The sequence below is a fragment of the Artemia sp. Qi Xiang Cuo genome, chromosome 13, assembly GCF_049724085.1.
Source record: "Artemia sp. Qi Xiang Cuo chromosome 13, ASM4972408v1, whole genome shotgun sequence".
In the NCBI taxonomy this organism is placed as follows: domain Eukaryota; kingdom Metazoa; phylum Arthropoda; class Branchiopoda; order Anostraca; family Artemiidae; genus Artemia; species Artemia sp. Qi Xiang Cuo.
Genome location: NC_142806.1, coordinates 17,923,303 through 17,942,523, shown reverse-complemented (window position 1 = coordinate 17,942,523; position 19,221 = coordinate 17,923,303). Strand labels below are relative to the sequence as shown.

Sequence of the window (19,221 nt, the reverse complement as noted above, 5' to 3'; positions counted from 1 at the left end):
CAGAAACTTAAAAATAACTATAATTCGAAAAAGAAATGGGATAGAACGAAATACGTTGGATCAGCCAATAGAACTTGGTTGGTCTAAGGGAGTGGGATTTGGGCTGAGTTTTGAAAAAAATTCGCATAACGCTTATTAGCCTTCAATTGCCTCAACGCTTATTAGTCTGTTAAGATCAGAAAGGAGCATTTAAATACCAATTTGGGAAAGAGTTAGCTTGACACACTAATTTCAAAATTTACTACACCTATGTTCAATTATCAATCCTGATTTAAATGTCTAAGGTTAAATTGTAATGCGTGCTTGGAATTTATTTGTGACAATTCTAATAATAGGATAGTAGGACATAACTATTACCACAATTTATACAGTCTTTAAGTTGCAACTGCGTAATGAAAAATTAGGCATTCCCACAATACCTTCTTCAAAAATATTATTGACCCCCACCCCCCCCCCCAAAAAAAAAAAAACTACCAGCTTTCTTAACCTACGACCCAGAAAAATAAAATTCACAAGGAAATTTAGAACATAAGAAACCAAAATACGAATCCTATAAATAAAACGTTAAAATAAAACTGAAAAAAGGGAGTAACATGACAAATGAACGTGCAAAAGAATAATTAAAAATAAATCGGAAATATATCTCCGCAATCGTTTAGATTTAAAAGTAAAATTAACACTTCTAAACTAATCAAAGTGAAACATTTTGTGTGTAATCATATTCTATAGTTGGAATAACAGATTGGACAAATTTCAAAAAAAATTATAAGGTACATGTACACTTCTATATGCCCTCCAGAATCTTCAACAGTTTGAATCAGCTTCTTCATCACATCAGCGTGTCTAAAATAAGAAATCAAACAAATATTAATAGGGATTTGATTCCAGTGAAAAGAACGAAAATTGCAAAGAAAGGGGAAATATAACCCAACAAATTATTATGAATTCATATAATGTTACCTCGATCTATAAAAATAATCGCAATAAAAATTTTAATTCATGATTTGTTTTTGGCGTCAAGTTCTGAAAATTTTCTGAAACTTTGAAACTGCATAGTTCTGAATTATTCCGATTTTTTATGGTGTAATTGAATAATATCGTATAAGCTGAGCAGCAATCTGGAAGCATTCCTTTTTTAAATTTATAGGTCCATCAGAAAAAACTACAGTGACGACAGTTGTGGTTCTGAAGCATGTGTGCTCTAAAAACGGAGGAAGATTTGCTAGATGTTTTCCAGCGAAATTGTCTACAGACTATTTTAGTTACCCGACTGACTGACCTTATTTCAAACAGTAGTATATACGAAAAGTGGGGTTCAATCCCACTTTCTAAGGTTATATTAAGAGAAAGGTTGAGATGACTAGGGCACATCCTGCAGATGAAGGATAACAAATGGCCAAAAACTGTCCTTTTCAGCCAACCGTCTAGGGCTAAACGGAAAGCACATCGTCCGCGGTTGGGGTGGGAGGATGTCGCAAGGAAAGATTTAAGAGTAAGAGGAACTTCCTGGGAGGGTGTAAAGAGGGAAGCTTTGTAGTGATTGGGATGGAGGAGGAGCGTGCGTAGCTGTGTTGGCCTCAGTCGGCATGGTGCTGTGCTGAGTTGCTAGTAGTAGTAGAATACGGAAAATGATTGCAAATTAACAAATGAGATATCTGATAAATCAGAAAAAAATTCAGAACTCATTTTTATTTTCTTTTTGTGGAGTGTTAAAAAAGTCTCCAGACGTCCTAGCTATTTCAAAATGAAATGTCGCACTTTGCTTAAGCAATTCTTGGCGTGTTATTCCAAATTTTTATTTACAACAACTAAGTAAATGAACAAGTTTAGGGATTTCAGTTTGACCCAAACAATGAGGGCTTTAAGTATTATGTGAAATGATCACGAGGAAGGATGCAGAAAATTGAATTTAACTTCAGTAGAAACATATGCCCACGATGAGGACAGACACAAAACACCCTGGACAGAAAGTCCTACTAATTACGTTGTTTGATTTCAAAAATCTTTGAAGCCACTGTGGAGATTATTGCCATGTATTTACTAAATATTTATTGTGTAATGAATAAATCTTATCTTAAAGAAGCAAATTAGAAGCTATTAATATCCAGACTTTCATGCCTCAGTTTTTTCATTTAGAATCAAATTACATCCAAAGAAAACATTTCTTGATTAATATTACAAGCGGCATATAATTATATCAATTTTCAGTGAAATTTTGAATTTAATTATTTAAGTGAATATTAATTATCTGATTTTTCTGCTGTGTAATTGAGTATTTTCCATAAACTAGACAAGCTACGTTTGCTAGAAACAGGTTTTCTTCTCAATTTTAGGTCTAACATAAAATTTTGTAAGATCTTTAACCAAGTTAATTATGTACTTAAGTTTAAAGAAATCAAATGCAAGTTTATATGATTTCAGAAACCGATGGCTGTCGTATTTAAAAATAGTGATAAAGATTGGCCATATTTAAAGATAACGATCAATCTCGGTTACAAGAATTCATCTAATCTTGAGCTTGACCGAAGATCTACGGTTACAGGTAGGGGTTGATCCAGGAGGAGGGTGCACAAAAAAGGTCGAACGTTGCAATACTTATATAACAATGGCAGAGCTCAAGTTTTGTTGATGCTCTGCTCCAAAACATAAATTAAGTATCAACCCATTTTTTCAGAATGTAATCTACAGAATATGTAATAATCATTTAAAATAACAAAGGTATAACAACAAACAGAAAAAAAACATATATTTTTTCAGGGATGTAGATAAGATTTTAATTATGAGGTGAGGGTTAAATTACAAAAAAATTCTACTAAAGCTGTTAACGTAATAATTTTATGGACATATTTTACGACTTGTTCATATTTCAAGAGGGTTCGAACATATTCAATAATATGTATGAAAACATTAAAATTCTGAAACTCCACTACAGCAACTAAAAAATGTCTTCAAGTTCTTGAGCTTGCCTACTTTTTTTTACCATAGACAAGAAATTTGAAAAAAAACGATATTAGCAAACGAGAAACCCGGGTCGAGTCCCCCATGTTCCTCTTCCATCATCAGACTTAACAGGCATTAGAACAAATCACAACCCGTCAAGTATCATATAAACATATAAGCAAACTCTTTTACCCCCTATTTCGTTGGCAAATTTAACCATTTTTTCGCCTATTCTCGAAAATTGGTGTAACAGATAGGGAACAGAAAAAGTTTTGAAAAATAATTTTCTTCTCCTGATTGCTTTTATTACCGTACCCTTTCCCTTGGAAGATCACTCCTATACATTTATCAGAAACATACTCTGACACGGATTGCAAATGAGGGAAAGGGGGGGAGGAAGGGTAACCTTGGGCGGTTTTATTCAAAATGCATTAAAACAAATTTCTTTGTACCTACTTAACTTGAGAAGCATGTTATTTCTTTGATATTAATTTAGAACCTTCCTGCACATTGTATGGTTCATTAAATTCAGCTTATTCTTTTCTAAGTAAATAGTGAACATAACAAAAATTCTGATTCCCTCTTTGGAGGTTGGGAATGAGAGACAAGCATAGCTACCTCTCCCCCTTTCTAAATGAAAATTGAGAAAAGATGATAAATGTGAAAATTGTGGAAATCACATAAAAACTAACTCCATTCAGTTCACATATTCATCTACCCTTCTTCCTTTTGTAATATATCATTCCCTTTAATTATTTCTTCACGACTTTAGCTCACAAAAAAGAGGATCCCAAGCCGAAAGAGCCTTTATGTCCATAAAAAGCTTGTGATACCTCTTATGTGAAGGAAGATTTGTTCTGTGAGGATGAATTAGCGACAGTACTAAAAGGAATAAAAAATAATAAGGCTCCAGGTGCTGATAGTATGGTGAATGAGTTTCTTAAATATGGGGGTTCTGAGGTTACAAATAACTTACTGATGATTATGAATATGATTTATGAAAAAGGGGAAGCACCTAAGAATTTTAGGAAAACTTTAATTAAACTACTGTATAAGAAAGGTGATAAGTGTGAGTGTCGTAACTATCGAGGTATTAGTCTGTTTTTTGTAGGTAGCAAATTACTTAGTAGTATGATACTTTTTAGACTGTGAGATGCTGTAGACAAAGTTTTAAGAGAAGAACAGTGCGGTTTTAAAAAAGGTAGAGAATATGTCGACCAAATTTTCACTCATAGGTTAATAATTGAGAAGTGCCTGAGTTGTCAAACACCTTTGGTCCTCAGTTCTGTAGGTCATGAGCAAGCGTTCGATTCTGTTGATTGAAGAGCTTTAGCAAAGGTCTTATCCTTGTATGGTATACCAGACAAATACATTAAAGTGGTTAGTGCTATATACGAGAATAACACTGCTGCGGTTAAGGTAGGAAATGAGGTTAGCAGCTGGTTTTGTGTTTAATCAGGATTTAAGCAGGGTTGTGTTCTATCCACCTTTATATGGGTCATTTTGATGGACTTTGTCTAAAAGGAGCACAGGAAAGGCAATGATAGATCACCGAATCAAATGGGGAGGAAAAACTCTGCTGGACTTAGATTATGCTGATGGTTTAAGCATCCTAGATGAAAGCGTGAGAAAAATGAATGACATTTTAGAGGTTTTGCGAGTTCAGGGTGCTAGAATAGCTTTGAAAATTAATGTTAAGAAGATTAAGACACTAAGGCTAGGAATAAGTGAAGATAGAAAAGTTATGTTGGGTAACGAACAGATTGATAAGGTGGAATACTTCTCTTGTCTTGGAAGCATTATTACTAAGGACTGTAGGACCAGTGATGATGCTAAAAGTAGATTTACCAAGGACTAGGGTGTTTTTTCAAAGTAAAAAAAAAAAAATTGGAAGGATAGGAAGATAAGTCTGCAACCCAAGATTAGAGTATTAAAAGCTACAGAAATGAAAGAGGTCAAATATGGCTCTGAAGCATGGGCGCTCCGAAAAGCGGATGAAGATTTGCTAGATGTTTTCCAGAGAAACTACCTACAGATTGTTCTGGGTACCCGGCTGACTGACTGTATGTCCAACAGTAGGCTGTACGAAAAATGTGGTTCAATCCCGTTTTCTAGGGCTATAATGAAAGAAAGGCTGAGATGGCTAGGGCACGATGAGCGGATGAAGGATGACAGATTGCCGAAGATTGTCCTTTTTAGCCAACCGTCTAGGGCTAAACGGAAAGCAGGTCGTCTTCGTCTGGGGTGGGAGGAGGTCATAAATTATGTTTAAGGAAATGGGAACTTCCTGGGAGGGTGTGAAAAGGGACGCTTTGAATAGATTGGGATGGAGGAGGAGCGTGCGTAGCTGGGTTGGCCTCAGGCGGCTTGGTGCTGCGTTGAGTTGTTAGTAGTAGTAGTATAAATGTCCTTGAAACCACGAAACTTAGATATTATCATTCTTACGGCATCTTATAATAAAAATAGGGCAAAATTTGAAAAAAAACATATATATTCTATAAAATTAAAGCTACGAAAAAGAGGAAGAGCAAGAAAAAAACAAATTCAGTGACGTAAAAGAGAAAGAATTCAAATTCAATAGGTTCGAAGGATCCCAAAGGGAAGGGCGGGAGAGGTATTGCAAAAATCAGTTAACTTTTGAATTTAATTCAACGCGGTGGACTGTGGTATAAAAGTTGAGAGTCATGGCTAATTGGAGAAAAAGCCAAGAATGATAGTTTCAGTGAGAGGCAAAGCTGGCATAACCTTTTTCAGAATTGTATACAATGATCTCATTTCACTTGTTCATAGACAGTCTATCATCCATCCTAGGGCATAACTAAGGTAGACAGGCATGGAGCTAGGGTAATCCAAATAGTCTATCAGTTCAATGAGCCATTTGAAGGCAATTGGAGAACGGATTGAAAGAAATTAATCCAACAATTCTTCTCTCGCACCAAGAGACCTATGTCAGAGATGTTTCCTAGATCAATTTCAAATGCACCTACATTGAGAAATAGTCTTTTGGTGACCTTTTCTTTGCCTGAGATTTCAGAGTATTTGGCTAATTTAGTTTCATGGGTACGGTTCTGCTCTTTTGGCAATGGATCCTCCAGAGCCATTGATGACGCAAAGGGCACCAAATCGACTGGGCTGGCTCATTCATTCGAGATGGCTCATTTCGAGGAGTAATTGGCTAATCTAGTTTCATGGTTGCGGTTCTGCTCTTTTGGCAATGGATCCTCCAGAGCCATTAATGACGCTCATGGCATCGAATCGACGTGGCTGGGTCATTAAATCATGATGGCTCATTTTGAGGAGTATTTGGCTAATCTAGTTTCATGGTTGCGGTTCTGCTCTTTTGGCAACGGATCCTCCAGAGCCATTAATGACGCTTATGGCATCGAATCGACGTGGCTGGGTCATTCAATCGAGATGGCTCATTTTGAGCAGTATTTGGCCAATTTAGTTTCATGGGTTTGATTCTGCTCTTTTGGCAATGGATCCTCCAGAGCCAAAGCTTTAATAGGCACACGCTTAAGCGCAGCTGTTTAAATACTCGAAAAAGCCCCTGAAAGACTATTCATTAATGTGTTTGCTCGTTTCATGAAAAAAATTACTGTATTTAAAAACTGTTGGTAGGCCCTTTAATTTTGGGGGCCAATAGACTGCAGCTTATACTAGTTGGGCAATATGGCCTTGGTTACAGGGACCGTACATTGCCCTTAAATAAACAACAGGGACAACAGATCTCGTTAGTTGAAAGTATGAATAGAAGATATCGAATATTTATCTCAACCGCTAGAAAGGCAGAAATGGGCAATATTTTGGGAAGATCTCGATTCGGCATATCTTTCGCTTATGGGTTTTAGGACTGTGCCTACAATGAAAAGATAAAACTAAACTGACGTCAGAGAAATGGAAAAAAAACTGAGAAAACAACTATCAAATGCATTTATTTCAACGCTGACTCGCTTTTCAATAAACTCTCAGAAACGAAGGAATTAATCAGGAAGCAAAACCCAGATGTTGTTGCTATAGTCGAAGTGAAGCCGAAAAATTGCACATACCTACCGACACTGGCCAAATTTAAACTGGATGGCTACACTACGACTGTCTTAAGCCTGGAATATGAAAGTGGCAGAGGAATAATAAGCTACTGTTCCGAAGAACTCTCAGCTCAGCGCGTTTCCTTCGGAAATTCTAACCTTCACGAATGTCTTTGGATTAAGCTAACTATCCCTAGTGGCAACAGCATTGTTGTAGGAGTAACCTACCGAAGTCTCAACAACTCTTTGGAAAATGACCAGGTGATATGCTCCACAATTTCCTCTTTATCAAGTGAGCAAGATCTGAGCCTTGTAATTGTCGGTGACTTCAACTTACATAAGGTTGACTGGCAACAACGCTACACTGGCACTTTGACGCACGGGCCTACACGGCTCTACATGGAAACGTTTAACGAAAACTATCTCGAACAGCTAATAGATGAGCCCACGAGGGTGCGTGGCACCGACACCCCAAGCGTCTTAGATCTCCTCCTCGTGAGTGATATTGGTATGGTAGAGAATATCAAAGTGCTAGCACCATTTGGAAAATCCGATCATGCCGTTATAGCGTTTGACATCAAAGCCAAACCACAAGCGAAATCACCACCTTTGGAATTCCACCTTTGTTTGACAAGCAGCTGGACACCCTCATAGAAGACCCAAAGGACAAAGCAGACCTTCTTGGCAAGCAGTTTGCAGAAGTCTTTACTCAAGAACCAGACCTTGAAGATCCCGTTCCCACGACCAGCAGCCCAAACGAGCACGAGCCGATCTCCAGTACCAGCATAACTGAATCCTTAGTACTCCAGAAACTGAAAGCTATAAACAGGACGAAATCCTTAGGGCGGGATAAACTGCATCCAAGGGTTCTAAAACAGACAGCTGACTTAACCGCACATCTGTTAACAATCATATTCAATTAAATATTGGATAAAGGCGAACTACCAAGGGTCTGGAAGAGCGCATTCATGTCAGATATCTTCAAATCTGGGAAAAGGGAGACCTAGTCAAATCACCATCCAATCAGTCTCACTAGTATTCCTGTAAGTTTCTCGAGTCTATAAAATCAGATCATGTTCTTATCTATCTAAAAAGCAAACAAATTCTAACTGATAAACAGTTTGGTTTTCTTAAAAAACGATCTGCAGAAATTCAGATGCTCTACGCAGTGGAAGACTGGAAGACCTCTCTTGATAAGGGACTTGAAATAGAAGTTATCTACCTGGATCTCCAGAAAGCTTTCGACAAAGTGCCCCATAAGCGTCTACATAAGCGTCTACTGTAAAATATGGCATGGATGGGGAGCAAATACTTGCCTGGATAACAAACTTTCTAAAAGGGCGCAAGCAAGTCATTGCTGTAGAAGGTCAGACAAGCCAAATAGAATTTGACGTTAGCAGTGATGTCCCACAGGGATCTATTCTAGGTCCCCTTCTGTTCAACCTTTATATAAACGACCTAGTTGATGATATTGACTCAACAATTCTGCTGTACGCGGATGACACCAAGCTATATCGTATCATCATGTCACCTGAAGACTGAAAAACTCCAAGAAGATCTCGACCGTTTTAGTGCCTGGATGAAGACTTGGATGATGGAAATTAATATCCCGAAAAGCCACCACTTGACCCTCGGAGCTGAATTTTCATCTGCATTATACAGCATTGGGCTCACACCACTTGCTCAAAGCACGGTCGAAAGAGATTTGGGCATCATGGTTTTCCACAAGTTGACCTTTCCGGACCACTATGAATTGGCCATAAAATAGGCTACGCGGGTATCAGCGCTGATCAGGAGAACGTTCAAGTGTCTCGATATAGAAATGCTCGCGACCCTCATCAAGTCGTTAGTCCGCCCAATTCTCGAATATGGTCATTGCACAGTCAGCGTCTTAAATATGACGCGTTGCACTTTCCAAGCAACACAAATTATTTTCTTCTATTTCTGCTGTGCCTCACAACGTAAGACATTTTAAAACAGCCTGAGCTATAAGGAAATCTCCAAATTTTCACTTAAGTTTGAATTCCCTTTAAGACCTTAATGAGCACTTTAGATCAGTGCAGGAATGTACTTTAAAACTTACGACCGGTAAGGTTTAAAGGTTTAAACCTTACGCTGATCATAATGGTAAGACAGTTTTGTTTTTATAATTATCAATGAGAATTTTCGGAACAAAGTGAAGGTTAAAAGCAAGAAAAGGGAAGGCTTGTGGGAAGAGAGTTCCGAACACGCAGACAAAGCCGCTAAGGGGTTTTTCCGTTAGCTAATTTTGGGGCGAGCGGTAATATATTTGCAGTATATATATGTCCGTCCCTGAAAAAGGATATAGATGTACTGGAAGCAGTTCAAAGGCGGATGACGAAGTTCTCCCCAAGTCTGACTGACCTCCCATACGAACAACGTCTTCGTCTGCTTCACCTACCAGCACTCTCATACAGATTTCTAAGAGGTGAAAAAATCGAGCTGTACAAGCTCTGCCATGGCTGCTATGACAACGTCCCCGGAGAAGCACTGCTGGTCTTTAACGAAAATCATTTACGTGGCCATCCCTTAAAGCTTCAAACTGAAAGGTTCTACAAAGATGTAGGCAAATGGGCCTTTCGAAACCGAGTCGTCGACACCTGGAACTCCACCCAAAGAAACCGTTCTGGCACCCTCCATCAGCTCTTTCAAGAACTCGTTTGACAAGATATATGAGAGTCGTATGTACGACTTCAATAACTTTAGAAGATTTATCTAAATTTTAGTATTGTCTTTTTCCTGTTTTGTAAGAGGCTCTGGCCTACGTTTCTGCATTATATTATATTATTATTACAATTAAGAAAAAAACAAAAACTAAAACAATAGAGGAAATTATGACTTAATTATTATCGTACACTAGAAGTCAAATTTCGGTTCCCTTTTTTGAAGAATAATTTATTTAAATTGATTGTCCATGTAAGGCTTAGGAACGCATTTAAAATCGCCAATTTCTAACTAATTAGTTATATCAGCACAAGAAAATTGAGAATTCAAGATCAAAACAAACCTGCAGGGGTGAACAGATGCGGCTGGGGGCCCAGATAGATGCGGATGCGTTTCAACGGTAACAGTTTTTTTTTGCATGATCTTGACTGAAATCTTCGTACATTTCATCAACAGTCAAAGGTCTTCTTTTCTAAACAAAAACATATAAGATGTTAAAAATATAACAGAAAAGTGAATAGAACAAAATATAGAGAAAAGAAATGAGAAAACTTATAGCCTATCTAAAATGTTATGTGAAACTTTTAAGTTGTTTCAATAAAAAAAGTAAAAGGAGGAATGCAAATATAGGCCAAACATTCGATTTCACCTCCAAATATAGAGTCTATAGCAGTTTGGATTAGATGTGACTCTTTTCTTTTCTTTTTCCTCTATTTTCCTTTAAACATTCCAATTTGCTTTGTTTCCTATAAATGTCACCGTTATATCAAAATTTGCTTTAGAACCAATAGCTCGGTTGAACCAAAAACTATAACACCCACAAACCTTCAAAAGCTATTGCGTCATTGATGTATAACTAAAACCAAGTATATTTAAAACGGTTTATTTAAATTTTAGTATTGACATACAGTCCAGTCGTGGCGCAATGGTTTTTAAATAAAATAATGAAATATACCAAAAAATCTGCTAAATTAGATTTTGAGGTACCGTCATTTCCAGGAATTAATATCACCATACATTAAACTGTCAGTTTATTATAAATAGTTTAATTCAATTATCTCAATTTTTATAGAGATTTTATTTCCTTTTCTTGGCAGTAGCTTAACTCATGTGTTTAGCGATTTCAGTTCGTTCTAAGCTTGACTCGAAAATTGATTTATTTCCATTGCGCTACCTATGACAGTCGGTTCAAAACGGAAAAGCCTTAATTATTGAAACTGTGCTTTTGTGCTTCTATCACTGAAAAAACGCCTTCGTGGATCCACTTTAAAACAGACCAGAAACTATAATGGTTTGATTACGGATCAGTTTGAAAAAAAAATCATCTACTGTGTGTATTTTTCTCTTTTCTTTTTTATATTTTGCTTTCCTGTGGAAGCAATTTTTAGATATAAAATTAAACCTTTCATGTAATATTTTAGTTCTTTTTTTCACAATTGTGCTTAAAATTTACATCAGTTTTTATATACTTTTTCTTATCATTTATTTTAAATGTGAAGACAATATAGTGCAACAATTTATTCACGGAAACCAACAGAAAACATTCCATTAAAAAATCGTAGGTATCCAGACATTTCATCCACAGTCAAATGTATCCCAAACTAAACAGAGACGCTATTGAAAAGACGCTAGAAACGTAATTTAGTAATACATATAAATAGTTAGCGTCATTTCGCATTAGTAAATGTAAATATTCCTACATTTCACACAGTATCCAGTCGTCGTGTCTAACATTTTATCATGTGCCCTGGTCTAATTAGATACATTCAAGGCCATACACATGATTTTTGTTCGGGGGGGGGGGGTACACAAAAAACTAAAAAACGCATGCAAAATTTGTTTATATCCATTTTCTTATGTTTTTACGAGTCAGACAAACATTTCGTGGGGGGGGGGTCAACCCCCCCCCACGGGGTACTACCTTGGATACATTATTAATAGGATATTAGAAACACAACACACAAGGAATAGAAATAGAAAGCATACATTTTGTAAGAAAATGTAAAGCTTTCTATGGTCCGTCAACAGTCAAAGGTGTCTTTGATGTTTGTTGATATTAAGAGTAAGATGTCAGATTCCAAAAGAGTAGGCCCAATACCATAAGCTAATTTTTGAGCCCCCCTCCCAATTCCCTATCCCTTCCAAAAAATATATGTGTTCCCTTCGGCGCATGGAACAATTCCTGAAGGTTTCGGGGGAATGCACATAAATTAATGCCCTTTTTTGCCCTTTAATGAATTAATTACTGCCCTTTACTGCACCTAAATTACTGCCCTGTCCTGGAAGGACCATGTCATCTCCCAAGCCTTATTTATTGTACCTTCCAGCAATTTTGAACAAAATAGCTATAAAAATTCTGTTCCGTGATCACGGAGAGATACGGGGGAGAGGCGGAAAAGGATATAGGAGGGCATGGTTCCCCTCTAATCCCTTTCAACCCTTAAAAAGGACACTAGGCTTTCAATTTCCAATCAAATGAGTCCTTTCAGGATTTCCAAGCCCATCCCTTCTATACAAAGTGGCCAATAAAAAAAAAAAAAAAAAAATACATGGCAGGCATTAGCATCGTTACAACAGGCAACGCAGGAGCGTTGTCTGTGATACCAGAGGAACGCTTTAAAGTGATCAGCGCTATGTACGAGAATAATATTGCTGCTGTTAAGGCAGGAGGTAAATAGCTGGCACATTAAAACAAAGCAAAGGCTATGGAAGAGCATAACATTATATGACGAGTTAAAAGTTTCCTAGACTTAGCTGATGCTGGTGTTCGTTGTCCTAAAACTGTCAGCAAAATAAATATATTTTTGGAGTGATTGAAACTCCAGGTACAAGAACAGGTGGAAAACTGTTAAGAAGACAAAGTCACTTAAACTAGAAATAAATGAGGATGAAGAATTTACGTTAGGTAGCGAAAAAATCGATCTAGTGGATACCTTTACTTATTTGACTTGTATTGATAATAAAGATGGCAGACGTGGTGAAGATGTGAAAGTACAATAGCCATGGTGCCGGGCACTTCTTTTTCTTTGTAGTTGAAAACAGTTCGGACAAACAGGAATATAAGTCTTCGAAGTAAGATTAGGATACTGGAAGTGATGGTAATGACAATGATCAAATATGGTTTTGAAATTTGGGCACTTCGAAAGCTTGGGGAAGATACGTTAGATGTTTTCTGTTGGAAGCGACAGAGGGTATTTTTAGGTACTCATTTTTGGGATGGAGGAGGAGCGTGCGCAACTCTGTTGGCCTCAGGTGGCTTGGTGCTACGGTGAGTTGTTAGTAGTAGTAGTAGTTAAGATAGGCCAGCCACGTTTAGTTGACAATAGTGAACTTCATAGTAAGTAGTGGAGAACAAATCTTTGAAAAATTTGGGTGGAAAGAATTCATCCAATTATATTCATTTAACTTCGGTAGACTGTTTTATCGAATATTAATTTCCTAGATTTGTTCGAATTTAATATTAAACCCTTAGAGTATCATATGAAATTCTTACCTCATCATATCCATAAAACCATAGCCTAGGGGTTTGATAAAATTTATCGTAAGTAATATTTAAATCATAAGTCCTAGTTGAAATAATGCCAGGCTCATCGATCTCGGGGTTTTCTCCTTCTTTTCTTGTTATATCAAAAATTGCCTAAAAAAAAAAAATAAAAAAAAATAAAAGTTAGAAGGTACTTTATCGGAGATTGAAACATATGATCACGAATTTCGCTGAAAAGACTATAAATATTTTGTAGAGCATGTTATACCTGTAGTATTTGCTCGCGTTTATATAACGCTTGTGTATCCCCTCACTTGCTAGCGCTTTCATCCCTTTGGATTTTTTTTTTTGCAGGTAGTGATATGAAGCTATTAGATCCCTCTTCTTTAAGTAGTCGAAGTATATTTCGGGTTTACCACCTTGGACACGTAATACTAGAGTTTTAGCCAAGTACAATTTGTGTGACCCTTTAATGATTGTTATGAAACGATAGCACCGGTTTGCTTCATCATTGAACTATAAGCATAGCCTTTTTCATGCTATTAGCCAGCGCCTTTGAATGTATTTATTTTCTGTTCTTATTGTTTTCTGTTAACTGGTTTGTGTGTCATTCGTATAGACATTTTCCTTTTTTTTTCTTCAATTTTATTATCTTTTCGTATTCTCTATTGTGTGACATTTTATGTCTATTTATAATGAGCAATAAAATTATTTATTTTATTTATATCCAAAATTTATATTTATATCCAAAATTTATATTTATATCACTTTTGGCTCTTAGAGGGGGACTGGAGCATTTGATTTCCAATCAAGTTGGCTCCTTTTAAAAGTCGATGACATTACTGGTTATGATGGAGCAGCACTTCCTGTGATGTTGTTTGTAGGCCCTATTAATTCCTGCATGTATCTAGCTTTTTCATTTAACTGAAACTCCCTCTAAACGTTACCTAAAAGCTTCAGCTTATTGCCCTTAGTGTCATTAGTTACAGTAAACATAGAAGTAGTATTAGAAGAATACATATAGTGTCTTCTAGCTAATTCAAAATCTGCCACAACTTATCCTGAAAGGTCTACCTTAATAATGTAAGACATTTATTGTGATATTGCTTTGTCACCTTTTGGACAATCTCTATGATCATAGTTTGTTTTGATTTAGTTCAACACCTACCTAAATATTCCTTGAAAGCTTCAACTTAATACCCTTAGTTTGTGTAGTAGCAGTAGTAGCGTTAGTAGCAGTATGCACATATTACCTTTGTTTTTTTTTCAACATCCCCTTCAACACACAATGTTCCAACTTGATTCACAAATCAATTCTTAAGATAGCAGCAGTATTAATAGCGGTAGTAGTATGTAAATCTTGCCCTTTGATCAGTTGAACATCCCTTTCATGATGCCCCGGAAGTTTCACCTTGGCATGGTAAACTGTGCCAAAAATATATCTGATGTGCATTTTTGAACCCCTTTTGAAACCTTTTTCCTCTTAATACTCAAAGCCTTACAAGTTGTTGCAATTGAAGTAGTAGTTGAAGTAGTTTAGTAGCAGTAGTAGTATTAGTAAAAGTAGCAGTGGTTGTAGTGTTAGTGACAAGCATGTATTACCTTTTTGTCAATTGATCTTCCCCTTCAAGTATTCTCTGAAAGTTCCAACTTAATACCCAAATCCATTCTTGAGATACGTCCTTAACAATCTGCACGTACGTAGTGTGTTTTGATTTAGTTCATATTCCCCCTCAATATTCTGTAAAATTTTCACCATCATACACTTAGACTTAATTGTACTAGCATCATAGGTAGTAATGGTAGTAGTAGGAACAGCACTAGCAGGAATAATGTATTGTTAATAGTAGTAGTAACAGTAGTAGCAGCAGTATTTATAGTAGTAGTAACAGTAGTAGCAGCAGCATTAATAGTAGTAGTAACAGTAGTAGCAGCAGTATTAATAGCAGAAGTAGCAGGTACATTTTACATTTTGGTCAGCTGAATATCCCACTTATGATACCCCTGAAGTTTCCTCTTGATATGATAAGCAGTTCCAAAATATTACTGATACGCCCGTATCAGCAATATGTATGCAAATAATATGCTTTGATTTAGTTCAACTTTCCCCTCTAAGTTCCCCAAGATATTTATTTCAATATCCTCAGCCTTAGTAGTACCCTATACAGAAATAGTAGTTTTAGTGATAGTAGCGGTAGTAGTACTAGTAGAAGTATGCAACTATTGCCTTTTTGGTCAATTGATCATCTCCCTTATCATTTCCTGAAAGGTCAAAATTAATTGAGGGATTTATCTCTACTAAAATGCCGTACATTAGCTCAACTAGAATTAGAAATTAGCACGAGGATTAGCTGAGCTCCACAGTTCAACTCAAGGTTAGTCCGTCCTTACAGAAAATACTATAAAGATTTTGTTTGGATTTTTGTGTCCTAATTTTTGAGATTAAATGCCAGATTTAAATTTTCCTTGGGTTTTCCAGATTCTGGGAAAGTCGTGGGAATTTGTTGCTTGAATGTGTTATTTTTGTGTTAATTTTTATGAATTAGTTAACATATTTCAGATTTCATTTTTTTTCAATTTCAAGAAATAAGTCCCACTACCCGTTTTTTTTTAGGAAAACCTTAATTAAGCCACTTTATAAGAAAGGTGATGAGAGTGAGTGTAGTAATTATCGAGGCATTAGTCTGGTCACTGTAGGTAGCAAATTACTTAGTAATATGATGCTTTTTAGACTGAGAGATGCTGTAGATGAAGTCTTAAAAGAAGAACAGTGCGATTTTAGAAAAGGTAGAGGATGTGTCGACCAAACTGTCACTCTTAGGTTAATAATTGAGAAGTGCCTGAGTTGCCAAACACCTTTGGTCCTCAGTTTGATAGATTATGAGCAAGCGCTCGATTCTGTTGATAGAAGAGCTTCAGCGAAGGTCTTACCCTTGTATGGTATACCAAACAAATACATTAAAGTGATTGGTCCTATAACTAGTCAGTGTTATGTACGAGAATAACACTGCTACGGTTAAGGTAGGAAATGAAGTTAGCAGCTTGTTTTGTATTAAATAAGGATTTAAGCAGGATTGTGTTCTATCCCACTTTATATGGATCATTTTGATGGACTTTGTCTTTACAGTTAAAAACTGTGTTTTTTCACAGTTAAAAGAAAAAGTTTGGAAGAATAGAAAGATAAGTCTGCAAATCAAGATTAGAATATTAGATGCTACAGTGATGACAGTGGTCAAATATGGCTCTGAAGCATGGGTGCTCCGAAAAGTGGATGAAGATTTGCTAGATGTTTTCCAGACAAATTGCCTACGGATATTTCTGGATACCCGGCTGACTGACCGGGTACCCACACTGTTTCGTACAAACAGTAGGCTGTACGAAAAATGTGGATCAACCCCACTTTCTAGGCCTATACCGAAAGAAAGGCTGAGATGGCTAGGGCACGTTCGGCGGATGAAGGATGTCAGATTGCCGAAGATTGTCCTTTCCAGTCAACCGTCTAGGGCTAAACGGAAGCAGGTCGTCCTCGTCTGAGGGTGGGAGGACGTCATGAAGAAAGATTTAAAGGAAATGGGAACTTCCTGGGAGAGTGTAAAAAGGGAGGCTTTGAACAGATTGTGATGGAGGAAGAGCATGCGTAGCTATGGTGGCCTCAGGCGGCTTGGTGTATTGGTGTATTTCCCAGAAAAAAAAAATATCAGAAAATGCTCCAGTGATAAACCTTACATAAATAATCAAATAAAAATATTAATCCGCATAAAAATAAGCTTATTTAACAGGGGTAATTTAGCTGAAGCAAATAAGTTAAGAAATGAATTATAAAGTCAAATTAGAAAACATGCCCGAGCCTAATATAAAAATAAAATTATATACTTTCGCCATGATAAACCAAAGAACTGGTACTCTGAAATCAAAAAACTTACCAGCAAGAGTTAAGAAACAACTAAATTTTAATATAAATGAACCTCCAAAGACCACAGCTAATGACCTCAATAAGTTTCTGGCTTCTATTGTCTAGAGTCTCCCATCACTATCTTACGCACTTCCAGATATTTCTGATCCTTTTTCACTCCCACATATTTCTCCACTTGATGTTGTAAAAAAAATTGAAAAACTAAACCGATCAAGCATTTGCCGTTTACATGTTCCTGTTCCTCTGACTGAAGCTGTCAGTGATTACCTCTCAAAACCCTTATTCATCCTGCTTAATGAAATTGCCGGATCTGGACAATTCCCTCAATTTTGGAAACAAGGCTGAGTTACCCCAACCGAAAAGAAAAATGGGACGCCTTGCTTTGATGGTATTCTTCCTATTACCCTCACCTCAATTTTTTAAAAATTTTTTCAAAGTGTTCTCGTAGACTGGCTTAAGGGGAAAGTCCTCTCACTCATTGATCATAGGCAGTTTGGTAATCTCAAATCCACGTCAACATGTTATAACCTGATCAATCTTGTTTATCCAATGGATAAATTACTTGAAAAACCTAATACTTGGATTAATCTGAAGTTTTCTCGCAGACTGGCTTAAGATGAAAGTCTTCTCCCTCATTGATCTTAGACAGATTGGTAATCTCAAATCCACGTCAAACTCTCATTACCTGATCCATCTTGTTGATACCATGGGTAAATTACTTGAAAAACCTAACACTTGGCTTAATCTGATTTCTTTTGATCTTCAGAAAGATATCGAATTGATTAACCTTATTATACTTAAAGATAAGCTAATAAATGAATTTTACACTGAAACTGTCCTGGGTGACTTTCTTACCTTTTTTCTCTCTAATATACCTCAAGCATCTAAATATCTAAACTGTTACTCGGATCATCTGACCATATATGATTGCATTCCTCAGGAGACTCTTTTAGGCCCTGTCCTTTTTTCTCTTAAGATTAACAGCCTTTCAACCCTTTATGAAAATAGGTGGAAATTTGTCGATGGCTTGACAGTTTTAGAGATATGTCATAAAAACATGTTTAGCAACCCAATGGGCATACTCCAAGATATTGCCTGTGAGGCCTCTTCCCTCGACATGACAGTTACACTTCTAAATCCGCAATAGTCTCAGTAAGTTTCCTTAAGTATCCCCTCCCCTTTTTCTTGCTCCTATTTCTCCTGAAACCTCTGGCACATCTCTTAAACTCCTTGGTGTTACAATTTCTTCCAATTTGAAATAGGATGCCCATATAAATAATATCCTACGACAAGCAAACTACTCGCTTTCCCTCCTTAAACTTTTGAATAAATTCAGTTGCCCCCAATCACATTTACTACAAGTATACATTTCTTTTGTGCGTCCCATATTAGAGTATGCTTGTCCTGTGTGGCACCCTGGCCTATCAAATAAAGCAACACAAAAAATTGAAAATGTCCAAAAGAGAGCTCTAAGAATTATTATTAAAGAAGGCAAGATACCATATTTGCATTTGTTAAATATTTCAAACTTAGAGACCCTCGAGAGACGAAGAAATAAATTGTGCCTCCGTTTTGGTAAGTTGGCACTTTTGAACCCCCGTACTGCGAACCTTTTCCCTGAATACCATGTACCTGATAGAAATCGTCCTCCACGAACTGTGTCACAGCCTATCCCCACCTTATCTCCCATTCGCTGTACTACCTTGCGGAATAAGAAATCTTTTATCCCTTTCTTTACTGATATAATAAATAGTGGTTAATTTGTACATAAATTTTATCTTATCTCTTATATAATAAAAGAAACAGCTCGTTTTTCTTTTTACTCTTTTTTTTTGTTCCCTATCCCCTTTTTATGTTGTTTTTTAAACATTTGTTAATGTGTATATTTTTTATTTTTTCAGTTTTGTCAGTTTTTATCTTTTTAACTAGTTGCCATTTTGCGGATTTTATATAAGTGACAAAGGAATCATAGAGCATTCCGATATTTATTTATTTTTATTTTTTTGCATTGGTTGCCAATTTTGTAGTTGTTGTGCTTTTGTTATGATTTTCTTGCTTATTTGTTTTTTTATGGACTTCGAAATTCGAATTCGGCCCTTCGGGGCTTGTGATAGTAATTTTTCGAAATCAATATCTCTATCTCTATCCAAAACTCTGAGAAGCTAGTGCCA

The 19,221-nt window shown here is 36.5% G+C and overlaps 1 pseudogene across 1 annotated transcript in view; it reads right to left on the bottom strand.

The window, feature by feature from the left end:
* Nucleotides 1-676: 676 nt before the first annotated feature.
* Nucleotides 677-19,221, bottom strand: part of LOC148945031 (exportin-5-like) — a 155,699-nt pseudogene continuing 137,154 nt past the window's right edge. Inside the window, exons 9-11 of the transcript XR_016142679.1 lie at nt 13,147-13,290; nt 9,997-10,125; nt 677-843 (exon numbers count right to left, since the gene is read on the bottom strand). The product of XR_016142679.1 is annotated as an exportin-5-like (transcript). The remainder of the gene's footprint in view (nt 844-9,996; nt 10,126-13,146; nt 13,291-19,221) is intronic.